This window comes from Panthera tigris, chromosome B3 (genome assembly GCF_018350195.1).
Source record: "Panthera tigris isolate Pti1 chromosome B3, P.tigris_Pti1_mat1.1, whole genome shotgun sequence".
NCBI classification, from domain to species: domain Eukaryota; kingdom Metazoa; phylum Chordata; class Mammalia; order Carnivora; family Felidae; genus Panthera; species Panthera tigris.
Window position 1 is genome coordinate 76964063 of NC_056665.1, and position 18723 is coordinate 76982785.

At 36.4% G+C, this 18723-nt stretch overlaps 1 long non-coding RNA gene across 1 annotated transcript in view; it reads left to right on the forward strand.

Moving 5' to 3' along the window:
- Positions 1–16938, forward strand: part of LOC122239570 — a 71272-nt gene extending 54334 nt beyond the window's left edge. The window contains exon 3 of the long non-coding RNA XR_006218772.1: positions 16865–16938. This is a non-coding gene — a long non-coding RNA (uncharacterized LOC122239570). The remainder of the gene's footprint in view (positions 1–16864) is intronic.
- Positions 16939–18723: the final 1785 nt, after the last annotated feature.

Here is an 18723-nt window from a genome sequence, read left to right on the forward strand (position 1 = left end):
TATTATGGAGGTGCTAATGCTGGTGGTGGTACTTTGGGTAGGGGCGGGAGAGATTAACAGGAAGTACTCAAATACAACATTTGTTCTTTCTAGTGAGAGGTTCCTATGTATTATTTTATTAAAAAAAAAAAAAAAAAAAAAACAGCTGGCAAGCATACCGCTTGCTAAAACCACATGATACACCAAAATCTCAGGTTATCTTGATTTTATATAAACATTAAGGGTCATATAATTGCATTATCCTTTTATCTACATTTGTATTCAAATTAGCTCGGACTTTAAAGCCTAAATGTGTTTGCTTAATATAGGTATAATTAGGCAAGAATGAAAGAAGCAAATAATTAATTCATTCAAAGTTATCCAGTGCTAAAGGGCCTATTCTGAGACTAGAACAAAGCAGCCTATTGGAGTTTTCGGCCTAATTTTATATATACTAGTTTTAACATGGACATATAATATAATAAATATCATGCTTTCTTATGATAATAAAGATGACAATGATTTCCTTTTTTTAATGTTTATTTTTTTTATTTTTGAGAGAGAGCTAGAGAGTACATGTGGGCAGGGGAGGGGCAGAGAGAAAAAGAGTCCCAAGCAGGCCCCACGGTCAGCGCAGAGCCCGACACATGGCGTGATCTCATGAACCATGAGATCATGACATGAGCCAAAATCAAGAATCAGATGCTTAACCAACTGAGCCACCCAGGTGATCCAAGATGACAGTGTTTCTTAGCACTTAGTAGCGCTAACATTTGGAAGGTAACTTAGAGTTTATTAGAACCTCACAGCCCTTGAAAACTGTCTTTTTTCAACATCCTTTGTAGTTTCTTGGTCATTTCTATAAATAAGAAACTCACTACTAGAGTAATATTTGTCTGTCATATACATTTTCCATTAGATTCAAAATGTAGTGAACAGTTATTTTGCAATGATACCACTTTTTGCCCCCACTTCTAAGTAACCATGGTGTATAGATCTAGAAACTAAGTACAAAGGTACTCTTTTACTGTTCTTATCTATTTTGAAATTGTCAATTTTTCATGTTTGTTTTGCTCTTTTCAGTGTAAAGTTCACTTGGTGAAAACGCAGGTAACCTTACCCTTCCTTCGTTCTTCTACTGAAAAAAGCTAAGATGTGCCTTTTCTTTGTCGTAACTTTTCAAATACTTACTGACTTGTTTGTCAACATAAAAACTCATTCCAACTTCTGATTTTCTGCCTTGCACGACATGATTTGACATCAGAAGTTTTAGATTCTCCCTAGGATGGGTCTGCACGTGTACTAGTTGTGTAGAGTTACTGTTATTTGTCTTTGCTGTAACATGTGCTTCTGTTTGTCAGCTTGACCCAACTTCAGTCCAACATGGGCTAGTTTACAGCCTGGCAAGAATGGTTACAACCACGAAAAATATTGTGTATGGACCTTATGCACACAGGCTAATTGCCAAAGCATAGTTCTAGGAAAAGAGAGCAAAATTGTCAGACCCTATTCCCTGGAAGTATTCTAGATGTAACCAGTCATTCATGCTATCTTCGACCTTCCTATGACAAATTTTTGGTCTCCACTGGTTGCCAGAGCTAAACACTCCAGTTTTCTCTCTCTTCACGGGTACAGGGATCACAGTGGGTACCAAATAGTTGAGCCTCAGCCCCATTCTTTCCTTTTTTTGTGTGGTCATGTTTCCTTGTCTGTGTTCTCTACCAGGAAGTGACTTCAAGCTAGCTATTATTCCCTAATTTTATTTATTACAATAACTATAGTTGGGAAGTGACCTGCAACTCTTCAATGTTTATTTTAAGCATATAAAAATTTCTCAGCCATGTCTGCTAAGGAGACCCAAGAAAAGAAAGGCCCAAAGAAGGCCCCAGATGATATAAAAACTATGACTTTCTCTCTTTTTTTTTTTCATCCTCAGACTATTCTTTTCAGGCTTTTGTGCATAATTTCATTCTATCATATTAATATCTCATCATTCTCTACATGATAAACCAGTGAACAGAACATTGCGTCTTAAACCTGTTCACCTACTGGCTTGTATTTGTACCACACATCATGGGTCCCTACCTTAGGCAGGAAAGACTGATGTAGTAAATATCTTGAAGGTCATTGGAATAATAATCGCACTGGTTTCCCACAGGCAACGCCAAAACTACAGTCCTTTGTGGCTTTTCCTGGAGTTCCCAGGGAACATTTTCCTCTAAATCTTGTCATAACATCTTATTTATTTACTTCAACTTTTATTTATTTATTTCCTGGAGGCTTTTTGGCATGCTGTTTTTACTCTGCCCTGGCTCTTTTTCCCCGTTTTCTACTGTTAACTTCATATGTCTTAGAGGTTAGTAGCCATTTGCTTAGCTAGACATTATTAGTCATGGTTCTTTGTTACATATGAACACAAAAAGAATACAGACTGAGTGATAATCCTTTCTTTGAGCCAAATGAACACTGGAATTAAGGTTCTGTCTATGTTACCTTGGTCATGCCACTTACTATTTATTTTTCAAGTAATATAACTTAGTGAAACCATATAATTCCTAGGTATATGGTATAATGGAAGTGCAAATGCTTTTGATATATGTACTTGGGTATATATACTCAGTTCCATTTATGGACTGTGTGGTCAAAGAACTTAATTGACATTTCCTTATTTCAGATATAGTAATGGATAATCACAAATCATATAATTAAGCAGAGTAATATTTTTAAAGTATATAATTACTGGCTAAGAATATACATTTAGAAAATAATAAATAGTATAATTATGCTTACTCTCCCCTACAGCTCAATATATTTCTGGTTATTCATTTATTCATGCATTTGAGAGACAGCTGTATTGCAGCCACTGTGCCAAGTGTTATTCATACAAATCCTTTCCATAGGAGGTTATATGTATATTTAAATAAAGTGATTGAATATATTGTAGTAAATGCTATTATGGAGGTATATACTGAAATACATGGAAGTATATACATTTTCTATTTCATACTACACTGACTAACCATTACTTTGCTTCTAAAGAATGAATACGGTTTATTAAAGGTAGCTGGGGGGTAAACATCCTAATGTTGAATCTCAACATTAGAAACTGTCACATTTTGTTTCTAACCTTTATGGTAGGTACCTCACGCTCTCTTTTCTTTCTTTTTTTAAAAAAATTTTTTTGACATTTATTTATTTTTGAGACAGAGAGAGACAGAGCATGAATGGAAGAGGGTCAAAAAGAGAGGGAGACACAGAAATCAAAACAGGCTCCAGGCTCTCAGCTGTCAGCACAGAGCCCGACGTGGGGCTCAAACTCATGGACCATGAGATCATGACCTGAGCCAAAGTTGGAAACTTTACCGACTGAGCCACCCAGGTGCCCCTATTTTTTTTTTTTTTTGACATTTATTTATTTTTGAGACAGAGACAGAGCATGAACGGGGGACAGAGAGTGCTCTCTTTTCTTTCTATTTTGCTTATACATGTCTAATTTATTCTAGAATATGAATTAGATATATTTTGGTTTATATTCTATGACAAATCATATTTGTTTAGTGATTTTGATGTGATCATCTATATTTCGGTTAATGTTTTTTCTTACCTTAGATATTGTTTAAAACAGATCCAAGATTGATAGGTAGTCTTACATGAATTATAGTTGATTTGTTGTCTCTGTTTTTGTTCTTCCTTTCTTTTGTAGGGGAATTCATTTTGTAGTAGGACTTTTATACATTTTAAAAATTTATTTAAAACTTACTCTTACCTCCAACTGAATGTGCCCAAAGCTAACTCTTTATATAATTATCTAACAAAAATTTCAGTTTCTCTTTTTTTTAATTTTATTTATTTATTTTTTTAATGTTTTTATTTATTTTTGAGAGAGACAGAAAGACAGAGTGCTAGAAGGAGAGGGGCAAAGAGAGAGAAAGACACAGAATCCAAAGCAGGCCTCGGCTCTGAACTGTCAGCACAGAGTCCGATGTGGGGCTTGAACTCACGGGTCATGACATCATGACCTGAGCTGAAGTTGGACGTTGAACCGACTGAGCCACCCAGGTGTCCCAGTTTATCTTTTTTTAAAAGTATTAAGTTAAACTCTTCTGCCTTATCTTTTAAAAAGGAGACTTTATTTTTTAGAGCAGGTTTATATCACAGCAAAATTGAGCAGAAAATACAGAGTTCCCATGTACTCCCACCCCACCCCACCCCCACTATTACCATTCCTCACCAAACTAGTACCGTTCTACAGCTGATAAGCTATGGTGACATAGCATTATGATCCAAAGTCCATAATTCACATTAGGTTTCACTCTTGGGGTTGTACATTCTATGGGTATTGACAAACATATAATGACATGTATCTAATATTGTATCGCACAGAATAGCTTCTTTGCCCTAAAAATTCTATGTGTTCTGCCTATTGATCCCTCCTTCTCCTCTGACCTCTGGAAACCACTGATCTTTTTACTTTGTCCGTAGTTTTGCCTTTTCCAGGTCATAATTTTGGAATCATACGGTATGCAGCCTTTTCAGATGGGCTTCTTTCACTTAGTAATATGTCCTCCAAGTCTTTTTATGGCTTGATAGCTCATTTATTCTTAGCACTGGCTGTTATTGCAGTGTGTTGATATACCATAGTTTATTTATCCATTCACCTACTGAAAGACCTTTTGGTTACTTCCGGGTGGGGCAATTCTGGAAAAGCTACTGAAAACATCTGTGTGCTGATTATTGTGTGGATATGAGTTTTCAGTTCATTTGAGTAAATACCAAGGAGTGTGACTGCTGTATTGTATAGTAAAAGGATGCTCATTTTATCAGAAACTGCCAAACTGTCTTCCAAAATGGCGTTACCATTTTGCATTCCCACCATCAATGAATTAGAGTTCCTATTGCTCTACATCCCCTCCAGCATTTGGTGCTTGTCAGTGTTTTTGAATTTCATCATTTCAATAGGTGTGCAGTGCTATCTCATTGTTTTAATTTGCATTTCCCTGATGGCATATGATGTTTAACATAGTTCATATACTTATTTAGAGTTTGTATATCTTCTTTGGTGAGATGCCTGTTAAGATTTTGGCCCATTTTTAAAAATCAGGTTGTAAGATGAAACGTCTGTGTCTGGATTCTATTTTGTGTTTTGTTTTTTTTTTTTGTTTGTTTGTTTTTCCTGGCATGTGTATCTACTTGTTCCAACACCATTTGTTGAAAAGACTGAATTTTCTCCATTGTGTTGCCTTTGCTCTGTGTCAAAGATCAGTGTTTTACTTTTAACTGTTTTTATTTGTTCTCTATATCCAAACTCCTACTGTATCCTGCATATTTTTCTTATAATTTAAATTTAATTTAAGCTTGCCTACTGCATTAGCAGTAACTAGGCAAACAGAAACAGCCTTGCTCTTCAGCTTTCACTCTCATTCTGAATTCACTGATCATGTAAGCTCAGTACAGCAGCTAACTAATGGAAGGAGAAGTGCATGAAGAAGCCAACCATGCCTAAAAGGAAAAGATTCTTATTTTTTAATGAAGATTCAAATATTGGTTACTATCTTGAAGCAGCATTTAGTATTTCTGAATTGAAACTGTATGCTGTAACCTGAAATGACTATTGAATGTCTGATATTTAGGAATGAGCTGAAAAATGATGAGGGTTGCTAAGTTTTTGTACGATGGTAGGGGGGAGACATTTTCAAGTGGCAATGGGAGACCAAACACATTTGTATTTTGAGATCATCCAATGTGAAATGCTTGTTCAACATAGCAGTACTAAACTAAAATGTGGTAACTTCATTCAAAGTTAATCAAATCAGATAAGTAATCAGGAACAGAGACAGTGACAAGAGATGAAATGCATTTTCAAGATTGTTAAGAACAGTGAAATGTGATGTGGAACAAAGATTGATCTAGGGGTCAAGAGATGTGGGTTCTAGAACCAATACTCTCTCATTTACAAATATCTCTCATACAGTATTTTTTTCCCACCCATTAAGTGGGGAGTGGATAAGTTGTTTTTTTGGTTTTTGTTTTTGTTGTTTTTTTTTTTTTTGTTTTTGTTTTTTTTAATCTTCTCTAACTCTAAAGTTCTAAGCTGCCAGTACAAGAAAAGTCAGACACAGTTCTGGCTGAATCTTGTTCAACTAGGTGGCTGGGATGAATAAATTAAATAAATTTTTACTTAAACGCATTCTAGGATGGTGACGTAGGAGGACGCTGGGCTCACCGCGTCCTGCTGATCACTTAGATTCCACCCACACCTGCCTAAATAACCCAGAAAACCACCAGAAGACTAGCACAACGGATTCTCTGGAGCCAAGCATAGACGAGAGGCCCACGGAGGAGGGTAGGAAGGGCGGAGAGGCGGTGCGCGCTACACGGACTGGCGGGAGAGAGCCGGGGCAGAGGGGCGGCCCACCGGCCAAGCAGAGCCCCTGAGTCTGGCTTACGAGGGCAGAGGGGCCGACGGAGTGTGTTCTGACAGCAAGCGAGCCTTAACATCTGGAAGGTTATAAGTTAACAGATCTGTTTGGAGAGCGGGAGGGCTGGAGGACAACGGGAGGGAGAGTTGTTGAGCCCCGGATGACAGAGCTCAGCTTGGAGGGGAACGAAGGCGCTCGCCAGCACCATCTCCCCCAGCCAAAATCCCAAAGGGAACCAGTTCCTGTCAGGGAACTTGCTTGCACCGCACAAACACCCAACACTGTGCTTCTGCAGATCCATCCCTCCGGTGGCAGGTCTGACTCCCTCCCAGTGCTGCAGGGCCCCTCCTGAAGTGGATCACCGAAGGAAAAGAGAGCTGAGCCTGCCCCTCCCACCCCTGTGCATCTTGCCGATCCACCCCAGCTAATACACCAGATCCCCAGCACCACAAGCGTGGCAGTGTGCAAGTAGCCCAGACGGGCCACGCCACCCCACAGTGAATCCCGCCCCTAGGAGAGGGGAAGAGAAGGCACACACGAGTCTGACTGCAGCCCCAATGGTGGGCTAGGGGCAGACATCAGGTCTGACTGCGGCCCCACCCACAACTCCACTTATACACCACAGCACAGGGGAAGTGCCCTGCAGGTCCGCACCACTCCAGGGACTATCCAAAATGACGAAACAGAAGAATTCCCCTCAAAAGAATCTCCAGGAAATAACGACAACTAACGAACTGATCAAAAAGGATTTAAACAATATAACAGAAAGTGAATTTAGAATAATAGTCATAAAATTAATCACTGGGCTTGAAAACAGTATACAGGACAGCAGAGAATCTATTGCTGCAGAGATCAAGGGACTAAGGAACAGCCAGGAGGAGCTAAAAAGTGCTATAAATGAGCTGCAAGATAAAATGGAGACAACCACAGCTAGGATTGAAGAGGCAGAGGAGAGAATAGGGGAATGGAAGATAAAATTATGGAAAAAGAGGAAGCTGAGAAAAAGAGAGATAAAAAAATCCAGGAGTATGAGGGGAAAATTAGAGAACTAAGTGATGCACTAAAGGGAAATAATCTATGCATAATTGGTATTTCAGAGGAGGAAGGGAGAGGGAAAGGTTCTGAAGGTGTACTTGAAGAAATCATAGCTGAGAACTTCCCTGATCTGGGGAAGGAAAAAGGCATTGAAATCCAAGAGGCACAGAGAACTCCCTTCAGACATAACTTGAATCCATCTTCTGCACAACATACCATAGTGAAACTGGCAAAATATGGGGATAAAGAGAAAATTCGGAAAGCAGCTAGGGATAAATGTGCTCTAACATATAAAGGGAGACCTATAAAACTCATGACAGATATCTCTACTGAAACTTGGCAGGCCAGAAAGGAATGGCAGGAAATCTTCCATGTGATGAACAAAAAAATATGCAGCTGAGAATCCTTTGGCCAGCATTCTGTCATTTAGAATAGAAGGAGAGATTAAGGTCTTCCAAAATAAACAAAAACTGAAGGAATTCATCACCACTAAACCAGCCCTACAAGAGATCCTAAGGGGGATCCTGTGAGAAAACATACCAGAGATATCGCTACGAGCATGAAACCTACGGACATCACAATGACTCTAAACCCATATCTTTCTATAATAACACTGAATGTAAATGGACTAAATGTGCCAACCAAAAGACACAGGGTATCAGAATGGATAAAAAAACAAGACCCATCTATTTGCTGTCGACAAGAGACTCATTTTAGTGCTGAGGACACCTTCAGATTGAAAGTGAGGGGATGGAGAAATATTTATCATGCTACTGGAAGTCAAAAGAGAGCTGGAGTAGCCATACTTATATCAGACAAACTAGACTTTAAATTAAAGGCTGTAACAAGAGATGAAGAAGGGCATTATATAATAATTACAGGGTCTATCCATCAGGAAGAGCTAACAATTATAAATGTCTATGTGCCGAATACAGGAGCCCCCAAATATATAAAACAATTACAAACATAACCAACCTTAGTGATAAGAATGTGGTAATTGCAGGGGACTTTAACACTCCACTTACAGAAATGGATAGACCATGTAGACACACAGTCAATAAAGAAACAAGGGCCCTGAATGATACATTGGATCAGATGGACTTGACAGATATATTTAGAACTCTTCATCCCAAAGCAACAGAATATACTTTCTTCTCGAGTGCACATGCAACATTCTCCAAGATAGATCACCTACTGGGTCACAAAACAGCCCTTCTTAAGTATACAAGAATTGAAATCATACCATGCATACTTTCAGACCACAATGCTATGAAGCTTGAAATCAACCACAGGAAAAAGTCTGGAAAACCTCTAAAAGCATGGAGGTTAAAGAACACCCTATTAAAGAATGAATGGGTCAACCAGGCAATTAGAGAAGAAATTTAAAAATATATGGAAACAAACGAAAATGAAAATACAACAATCCAAATGCTTTGGGATGCAGCGAAGGCAGTCCTGAGAGGAAAATACATTGCAATCCAGGTCTATGTCAAGAAACAAGAAAAATCCCAAATACAAAATCTAACAGAACACCAAAGGAAATAGAAGCAGAGCAGCAAGGCCACCCTAAACCCAGCAGAAGAAGAGAAATAATAAAGATTTGAGCAGAAATAAACAATATAGAATCTAAAAAAACTGTAGAGCAGATCAATGAAACCAAGAGTTGGTTTTTTGAAAAAAATAAACAAAATGGATAAACCTCTAGCCAGGCTTCTCAAAAAGAAAAGGGAGATGACCCAAATAGATAAAATCATGAGTGAAAATGGAATTATTACAACCAATCCCTCAGAAATACAAGCAATTATCAGGGAATACTATGAAAAATTATATGCCAACAAATTGGACAACCTGGAAGAAATGGACAAGTTCCTAAACACCCACACACTTCCAAAACTCAATCAGGAGGAAATAGAAAACTTGAACAGACCCATAACCAGCGAAGAAATGGAATCAGTTATCAAAAATCTCCCAACAAATAAGAGTCCAGGACCAGATGGCTTCCCAGGAGAGTTCTACCAGACGTTTAAAGCAGCGATAATACCTATCCTTCTGAAGCTACTCCAAAAAATAGAAAGGGAAGGAAAACTTCCAGACTCATTCTATGAAGCCAGTATTACTTTGATTCCTGAACCAGACAGAGACCCAGTAAAAAAAGAGAACTAGAGGCCAATATCCCTGATGAATATGGATGCAAAAATTCTCAGTAAGATATTAGCAAATCGAATTTAACAGCATATAAAAAGAATTATTCACCATGATCAAGTGGGATTCATTCTTGGGATGCAGGGCTGGTTCAACATTCGCAAATCAATCAATATGATACATCACATTAATAAAAGAAAAGAGAAGAACCATATGATCCTGTCAATCGATGCAGAAAAAGCATTTGACAAAATTCAGCATCTTTTCTTAATAAAAACCCTCGAGAAAGTCGGGATAGAAGGAACATACTTAAAGATCATAAAAGCCATTTATGAAAAGCCCACAGCTAACATCATCCTCAATGGGGAAAACCTGAGAGCTTTTTCCCTGAGGTCAGGAACATGACAGGGATGTCCACTCTCACCGCTGTTGTTTAACATAGTGTTGGAAATTCTAGTATCAGCAATCAGACAACAAAAGGAAATCAAAGGCATCAATATTGGCAAAGATGAAGTTAAGCTTTCGCTTTTTGCAGATGACATGATATTATACATGGAAAATCCAATAGACTCCACCAAAAGTCTGCTAGAACTGATACATGAATTCAACAAAGTTGCAAGATACAAAATCAGTGTACAGAAATCAGTTGCATTCTTATACACTAATAATGAAGCAACAGAAAGACAAATAAAGAAATTGATCCCATTCACAATTGCACCAAGAAGCATAAAATACCTAGGAATAAATCTCACCAAAGATGTAAAAGATCTGTATGCTGAAAACTATAGAAACCTTATGAAGAAAATTGAAGAAAATATAAAGAAATGGAAAAACATTCCGTGCTCATGGGTTGGAAGAATAAATATTGTCAAAATGTCAATACTACCCAAAGCTATCTACACATTCACTGCAATCCCAATCAAAATTGCACCAGCATTCTTCTCGAAGCTAGAACAAGCAATCCTAAAATTCATAGGGAACCCAAAAGGCCCGAATAGCCGAAGTAATTTTGAAGAAGACCAAAGCAGGAGGCATCACAATCCCAGACTTTAGCCTCTACTACAAGGTTGTAATCATCAAGACAGTATGGTATTGGCACAAAAACAGACACATAGACCAATGGAATAGAATAGAAACCCCAGAACTAGACCCACAAACATATGGCCAACTAATCTTTGACAAAGCAGGAAAGAATATCCAATGGAAAAAAGACAGTCTCTTTAACAAATGGTGCTAGTAGAACTGGGCAGCAACATGCAGAAGGTTGAAACTAGACCGCTTTCTCACACCATTCACAAAAATAAACTCAAAATGGATAAAGGACCTGAATGTGAGACAGGAAACCATCAAAACCCTAGAGGAGAAAACAGGAAAAGACCTCTCTGACCTCAGCCATAGCAATTTCTTACTTGACGCATCCCCAAAGGCAAGGGAATTAAAAGCAAAAATGAACTATTAGAACCTCATGAAGATAAAAAGCTTCTGCACAGCAAAGGAAACAACCAACAAAACTAAAAGGCAACCAACGGAATGGGAAAAGATATTTGCAAATGACATATCGGACAAAGGGCCAGTATCCAAAATCTATAAAGAGCTCACCAAACTCCACACCCGAGAAACAAATAACCCAGTGAAGAAATGGGCAGAAAACATGAATAGACACTTCTCTAAAGAAGACATCCAGATGGCCAACAGGCACATGAAAAGATGCTCAACGTCCTTCCTTATCAGGGAAATACAAATCAAAACCACACTCAGATATCATCTCATGCCAGTCAGAGTGGCCAAAATGAACAAAACAGGAGACTATAGGTGCTGGAGGGGATGTGGAGAAACAGGAACCCTCTTGCACTGTTGGTGGGAATGCAAACTGGTGCAGCTTCTCTGGAAAACAGTGTGGAGGTTCCTCAAAAAATTAAAAATAGACCTACCCTATGACCCAGCAATAGCACTGCTAGGAATTTACCCAAGGGATACAGGAGTGTTGATGCATAGGGGCACTTGTACCCCAATGTTTATAGCAGCACTCTCAACAATAGCCAAATTATGGAAAGAGCCTAAATGTCCATCAACTGATGAATGGATAAAGAAATTGTGGTTTATATACACAATGGAGTACTATGTGGCAATGAGAAAGAATGAAATATGGCCCTTTGTAGCAACGTGGGTGGAACTGGAGAGTGTGATGCTAAGTGAAATAAACCATACAGAGAAAGACACATACCATATGTGTTCACTCTTATGTGGATCCTGAGAAACTTAACAGGAACCCATGGAGGAGGGGAAGGAAAAAAAAGAGGTTAGAGTAGGAGAGAGCCAAAGCATAAGAGACTCTTTAAAACGGAGAACAAACTGAGGGCTGATGGGGGGTGGGAGGGAGGGGAGGGTGGGTGATGGATATTGAGGAGGGCACCTGTTGGGATGAGCACTGGGTGATGTATGGAAACCAATCTGACAATAAGTTTCATATATTAAAAAAACACATTCTAATAAAAACATAAACCTTAAGTGGGCTATAAAAGCTGACTTTTTCCACTGTTAAATTTTTATTTTAAGAAATTAGCAATAAACACAGCACATCTAACGGATTGCGACGGTTTCAACATTGTTCTTCTGCAAATATGTGATTTTATATTTTTCTTTTATTTTTTGTAATCTAACGCAAATCCTTGGAATAAGTGGATTTTAGAATTAATATAGTCATTTTAATTCTATCCCCATCCCAACCTCAATTTAGCAAAGAGTAAACTGAGGTCCAGAGAACTTAAATGATTTGTACAGGGTGAAAGCTGGTAGAACAAGCTAGATTTCCTGATCCTCAGCCTGGTGACCTCTCTACAATAAGCTTAAAGTCCTTAGCAATTATTATTATTTCAATAATCCATTGATAAGACATTTAACGTTTTATTTGACAGAAATAAGTTTTGACATCCATTAATTCATTTTATCCTTTCAACATCCATGCACGGTTATTATCAGTCTCATTTTTATACACACACCACTACAGATTAAGTAATATGCCCAAGGTCATATAACTAGTAAGAAATGAAGTATGAATTTGAAACATCACTTTTGCCTGACTCCAGATCCCAACCTTTTTCAAGGCATTATGTTAACTTTTTAAAGTTTCCTTTGAGTGTTGGTATTATAATGATTCTTGAGGACCCTTTGTTAAGTCTTTGACATTAGTCTTTTTCAGGTCTTACTTCTAAAGGCCGTCCAAATTTATGATTATTTTCTAGTACTGCTTCATCATAGGCTTTTCTTAAAGTGAGACTCACATTGGAATATTGCAATAATAAATGTTGGGGGAAATGTATAAGTTTTCAACTAACCTTTGCATTGTTGATTACTTTAGAAGTGATTATCTCATTATTTCATGGTCTGAGCAGATTTTTACTGTATTTGCGTGCACATACATGCATATGAAAATTGTACTGATCATCATTTTGCCCTGTCAAGATGGTCTTAAATGCCTATCCAAGGCCCAATGTGTAACTTTCCCAGGAATCTTAGCATCAACTTTCAGAATAAAAAGTTGTCACTGGAGGTTTCTCAGTGCCTATCTACTGCATTTCTGAATTAACAACAAATGCAGATTTGTCTTTGATGGCTCTTTTATAGCTGTATACAGCTGGAGAAAAACCAACTGCCAAGGGAACTCAATTTTCTTTATCATCAATTTGACATTGGTTAACAGATGGCTTCTGGATACCATGGTAGTCTTCTTAATTTGTCTTTCTATATAGTGCTGCAGATACCCTTGGTTGATTGCTTGATTATTACATTTAATTCTTTGTCAACAATATACCTCATTGTTTTGGAACATATCTTAGGAGATAAGTTATAAAAGGCAGATATTTGAGTGTTGAACTGCTGTCATACCTTTGAAACATAAAGCAAAACACCTAAAGGTAGACAAATGTGTTAAAATATCCTGTACTAAAATCCAGTCAGCTTTCTGTGAAGTATGAGATTTCTCTGGAATACAGTGGATTCTCAAGAGCTAATTTATACAAAAAACAAATAAAGGAGATCTATCGAAACATGAAAAAGGAAACAAATGCACTTAAATCAAGACATTTCCAGGTGAACGTTAACCTAAGATTAACTACAACTGAATTTTTATTTATTTTTGTTTGTTTATTTTGTTTTGTATATAACTTCATTAAGTAGAATTTAAATATTGTACTTTGGAGAGTGAAAAATTTTCAACCAATTCAAAAGGTATGGAAAAATACCAGTTGATTGAATATTTTGACATTCCTTAAAACACAAATGTGAACCCTTTTCTAACTGCTTTGGGAATCCAAAGAAATAAACAAACTTAAAATAGAGAGTTTGAGAGAGCTGATCCAGTCAGACATGATTGCATATAAGATTATACACCTACATACTTGTACATACTGCAAAAAGGAGAGTTCAGTGCATGACAAGAATTCATTGATCATTATAAAATCATCTTATGTTGTCAACTCTGAAAGTGGCATGTTAACTACCCAACTATATCAATTAAAACTATTGATTTTGGCTTTTAATCTTAGTTCTTTTTTCATTTATTCATTATGGAATGATAAGGCTGTCTCAAAAAATGATGCAAAATTATACTTGTACATTTACTTTTACTTACATTATACTTGTACTTCTAACAAAATAAATTATTCTCTACTTAGGGGCGCCTGGGTGGCTCAGTCGGTTAAGCGGCCAACTTCGGCTCAGGTCATGATCTCGCGGTCAGTGAGTTCGAGCCCCGCATCGGGCTCTGTGCTGACAGCTCAGAGCCTGGAGCCTGTTTCAGATTCTGTGTCTCCCTCTCTCTGACCCTCCACTGTTCATGCTCTGTCTCTCTCTGTCTCAAAAATAAATAAATGTTAAAAAAAATTTAAAAAAAATTATTCTCTACTTAAAACATTTTAAATAGATTCAAAAGATGGACTCAGTGGAATCAGAAAACCCTCAAAATAGTAGTTTGCCATTATGAGAAAAGAAGATCTGAACTAACATTGCTAGTAATGTATATTGTATTGAAGTTTATGCTGCCACCTATGGGAAATGAAAATTCTTAGTAATTAATCCAAAATGTAGAAATTACTGTTGCCAATTACAAGAGAAAATCGAAACTTCTAAGCGGATTTTATTACTATTTAACTGTCAAAGGAAAGTCTATTTGGAGAAAGCTTTAAATTCTTTACCTGTTCCTTAAAACAAACAAACAAACAAAAAAAAAACAAACAAAAAACAAGCTTGATTATGTGCCCTTGGATATTAAACTATATAATCCACAAGGCTTATATCTAAGTACTGTCTTTTTAAGTTTCAATGTTGTGTATTTGCCTTCAATAATTACAAATAATATAAACTGAATTCACTTGTGAAATCTTATGTAAGTTGATTTAGTCATGCTTCTGTTAATTTTTTCCATGTCCCCTTCTTTTCACTTCTGCCCATTTAACATGTACTACCTTATGCAAACTGGGGAGCAAAAAAAAAACCCTGTTTTTAGCCCTGTCTTCTAACACAGTAATGTAGTAGAATAGAAATAGAAGAGCTCTGATTAAGGGAAGACTTTTGTTGAAATTCATGCTCTAACACTTGCTACTTGCATCACGTAAGAAAAGTGACTCTAAGTTCTCATCCCAGAGTATAACTGGTAGTATCAGTATTTTATATGAATGCCATAAGAAATATATACAGAATCTTACAATCCTTAATAGAGTGCCTGACGCAAAAAGAGTCTCAGTAAATACCTGTTTCCTTTCAAAATATAATCTGTTATATCAGCAAGATCTACAAAAACCAAGTCCTTGCTCATCCTGTGACTTTCTTCTGATCAATAGAAGATGGTAAAGGTAATAAGATGTCACTCCCACGATTGTGTAATGTAAGACTCCGTTGCCAGCTTTGAAGAAGTAAATACTCATATGGTAAGGAACTGAGGAAGGCCTTTAGGAGCTGAAGGTAGCTTCCAGACAATAGGCAGCAAGAAGTTGGGGACCTCAGCGTACAATCACAAGGAAAGGAATTCTTCCATCAATGTGAGTGAGACTAGAAGTGGACTCTTTCCTAGTTAGTCTGTCTTTTAGATGAGAAATCAGTCTTGGACATTGCATTAATTACATTCTTTTAAATGATTCAGTTAAGATATATCTGGTTCCCAGAACCACAGAAATTTTGAGATAAAAAAATGCATGTTTTTTTTAAGTTGCTATGTTTGTGCTAATTTGTTACACAGCAATAGAAAAACTAATAACTTTTCTTGGATAAGTTAATTTTCTTTCCTTTTATTCTGCAAATAATTTTATTTCCTTTTATTATTTAAAAATGTGAAGATCTGATTATAACACATTTACAATGTAAATAAGCATCCCTCCTACTCTACACATCTACTTCACCTTCCCACTCCCCAGAGGCAAGCATCATTTACTGTTTCGTGTTTTCACCTCTGATGAAATGGTCTTCCAAATTCATAAATATACATGGAAATTTAAGAATAATTTATTTTCCAGCTGTTCCTGATATTTATCATTTACAAGAGTGAAATGTTTTATTGGCCAGTGGTTTTAAAGTGATTTTAAAGTTAATGCAAGAAACTGTACCATGCTACATAACATTAAGTCTTAAATTTCATCGCCTATCTGTGGGAATTGAAGTAAAGGGAAACAATAAGCTCAGCCTATAGAAGACTGTTTTTAACCAACCTAGGTTCTCATGCAACACTGCTGCTAACTGGCCATATATCTTTATGGAAAGTACTTCCCCTCTATATATCCTTAATTTACACATTCCAGATTTCAGATTGCATGATTATACGTACTGTATGTGTGTGTTTGTTTCGTAATGATACCTGGTGATTCGCAAACCTGATTGATCCCAAAAGTCATACTCCAAGTATTTCATCATCACCATCGCCATCATCAGTATCATCAACTAGTCATCAACCCTTGATATTCTGATTCCATGAATTTGGGACACAGTTATGGGAATCCAAATGTTACAATATTTTCATGGGTTATTCTGATTCACTTGATTGAGAAGCAATAAGTTAGATATTTTATTTACACACATATAATCCTATATGATAGTGGTCTGAAATTCATTTTAAATTACATGACAGAGAAAGCAATCACTACAGTTGTGTGGACTGTATGAAAAAACAATTGCAAATGAAAAAAGTTTAGAAAAACCTTTATTTAACTTTTGGATCTCTTTTCTCATTTGTTCTGTATTCATTCTTGCTTTGGAGGTTACCTTTATGCTTAACAAAGCATAACTTCTTGTCTCATATCCAGAATTCCTCCTTCTTCACTTAGAAGCCCCGATGCTAGGAAGATATGAGAGTTCTTTGGAACTGTCTTAAGTCACCAACCAAAACTGGATCATTCAGGTAAGTGTTTCCATTCTTCCCTTCTTATTTTTGGCTTCCTTTTCTCCTTGTTGGCTTGAACTAGGGAGGTGGCAGCTTCATCTGGCACCTCGATGTAATTAAGTTCTTTAGCAGTATGTCTTATTCAAAAGTTGCTTTTGGCTTATACATTGTTAACTTATGTTAATTTATTTCAACAACACATTCTTCAGACATGTCAAAAAAGTGCCTTTACTTTGTTATTAATATGGAATTTGTTGGCTATGCATGATCAGGAAATGAAAGGCTGTTATGGAGACTGAAGCAATCATATAAAGATCTAACCTCAAATATAAGAAGACTGTACCTGCCTCACTCTCATCTTCCTTAATTATTTTAAGTACAATTCTCATAGCATAAAATCCACCTTTGTAAAATGTACAACTCATTAGATTTTTAGTATATTCACAGTGTTTTGTAATTCTCACCACTGTCTAATTTTAGGACCTTTTAATCACCCCAAAAGAAAACCCATTATTTGCATGCACTTTCTCTTTCTCTCTCTCCCCACGCCTCTGACCACTAATCTATTTTCTGTCTCTATGGATTTGCCTATTGTGAAAATTTCATATATATTTAATTATACAAATGTGGTCATTTGTGATTGGCTTATTTTAGGATGTTTTCAAGGTTCATCTATATTGTAGTATGTATCATTATATTATTCCTTTGGATGACTATTACATTGAATGGATATATCACATTTTGTTTATCCATTCATTGGTTGATGGACTTTGATTTGTTTTCATTTTTTGACCATTATGATTAATGCCACTATAAATAGTCATGTGTATGTTTTTATTCTCCTGTATTTTGGCTATATATCTAGTAGTGGAATTGCTGGGTTATACAATACCTCTATTTACAACAATTTTGAGGAAATGCCAAAGAGTTTTGCAAAGTCATTGCACCATTTTGTGTTTCTAGTAAAGTATGTGGATTGCAGTTCTTCCACATCCTTCTCAACACCTGTTTCTGTTCAGTCTAATGGAAGATTAGCGAACCACGTTTTTATTCTGTCAATTTTCTCTATTTTTTCCTATTCTTTATTTAATTTATTTCCACTCTCATTTCTATTATTTCCTTTTTGACCTTGGTTTGAGATTACTTTGCTCTTTTTACTAGTTTCTTAATGTGGAAGAATAAGGTGATTAGAAATCTTTCTTTTATATTCATAGGTATCCATAAATATATTTTTTCCATGTATAGTTTTAACCGCATTCCTTAAGTTTTGGCATATTGTGTATTTATCTTCATACATCTCAAAGTAGTTACTAATTTCCATTTTAATTTCTTCCTTAGCCCGTTAGAAACTTAAGAATGCATTGTTTAGTTTCCACATATTTATGAAATACTCTAATTTGCTTCTTCCATTTCTAATTTCATTTTATTGTGGTAACAGAACACATTTCTTCATGATTTCTAGTATTTTAACTTTGTATCAGTTATACCATTTTACATTTATTGAGTTTTGTTTTATGGCCTGATATATGGTCTGTGTTAGAGAATATTCTATATGCATTTGAGAAGAATGTTTTTCTCTGTTGTTGGGTTGAGTGTTTTATAGATGTCTCTTAGATCTGCTTGGTTTATAATGTTGTTTGAGTCTTCTATTTCCTTGTCACTCTGCCTAGCTTTCTATCTGTTATTCAAAGTGGGATATTGAAGTTTCCAATTATTATTGTTGAATTATCTTTTTATCCCTTTATGTATGTCAGTTTTTGATTTATGCATTTTGAGGGCTCT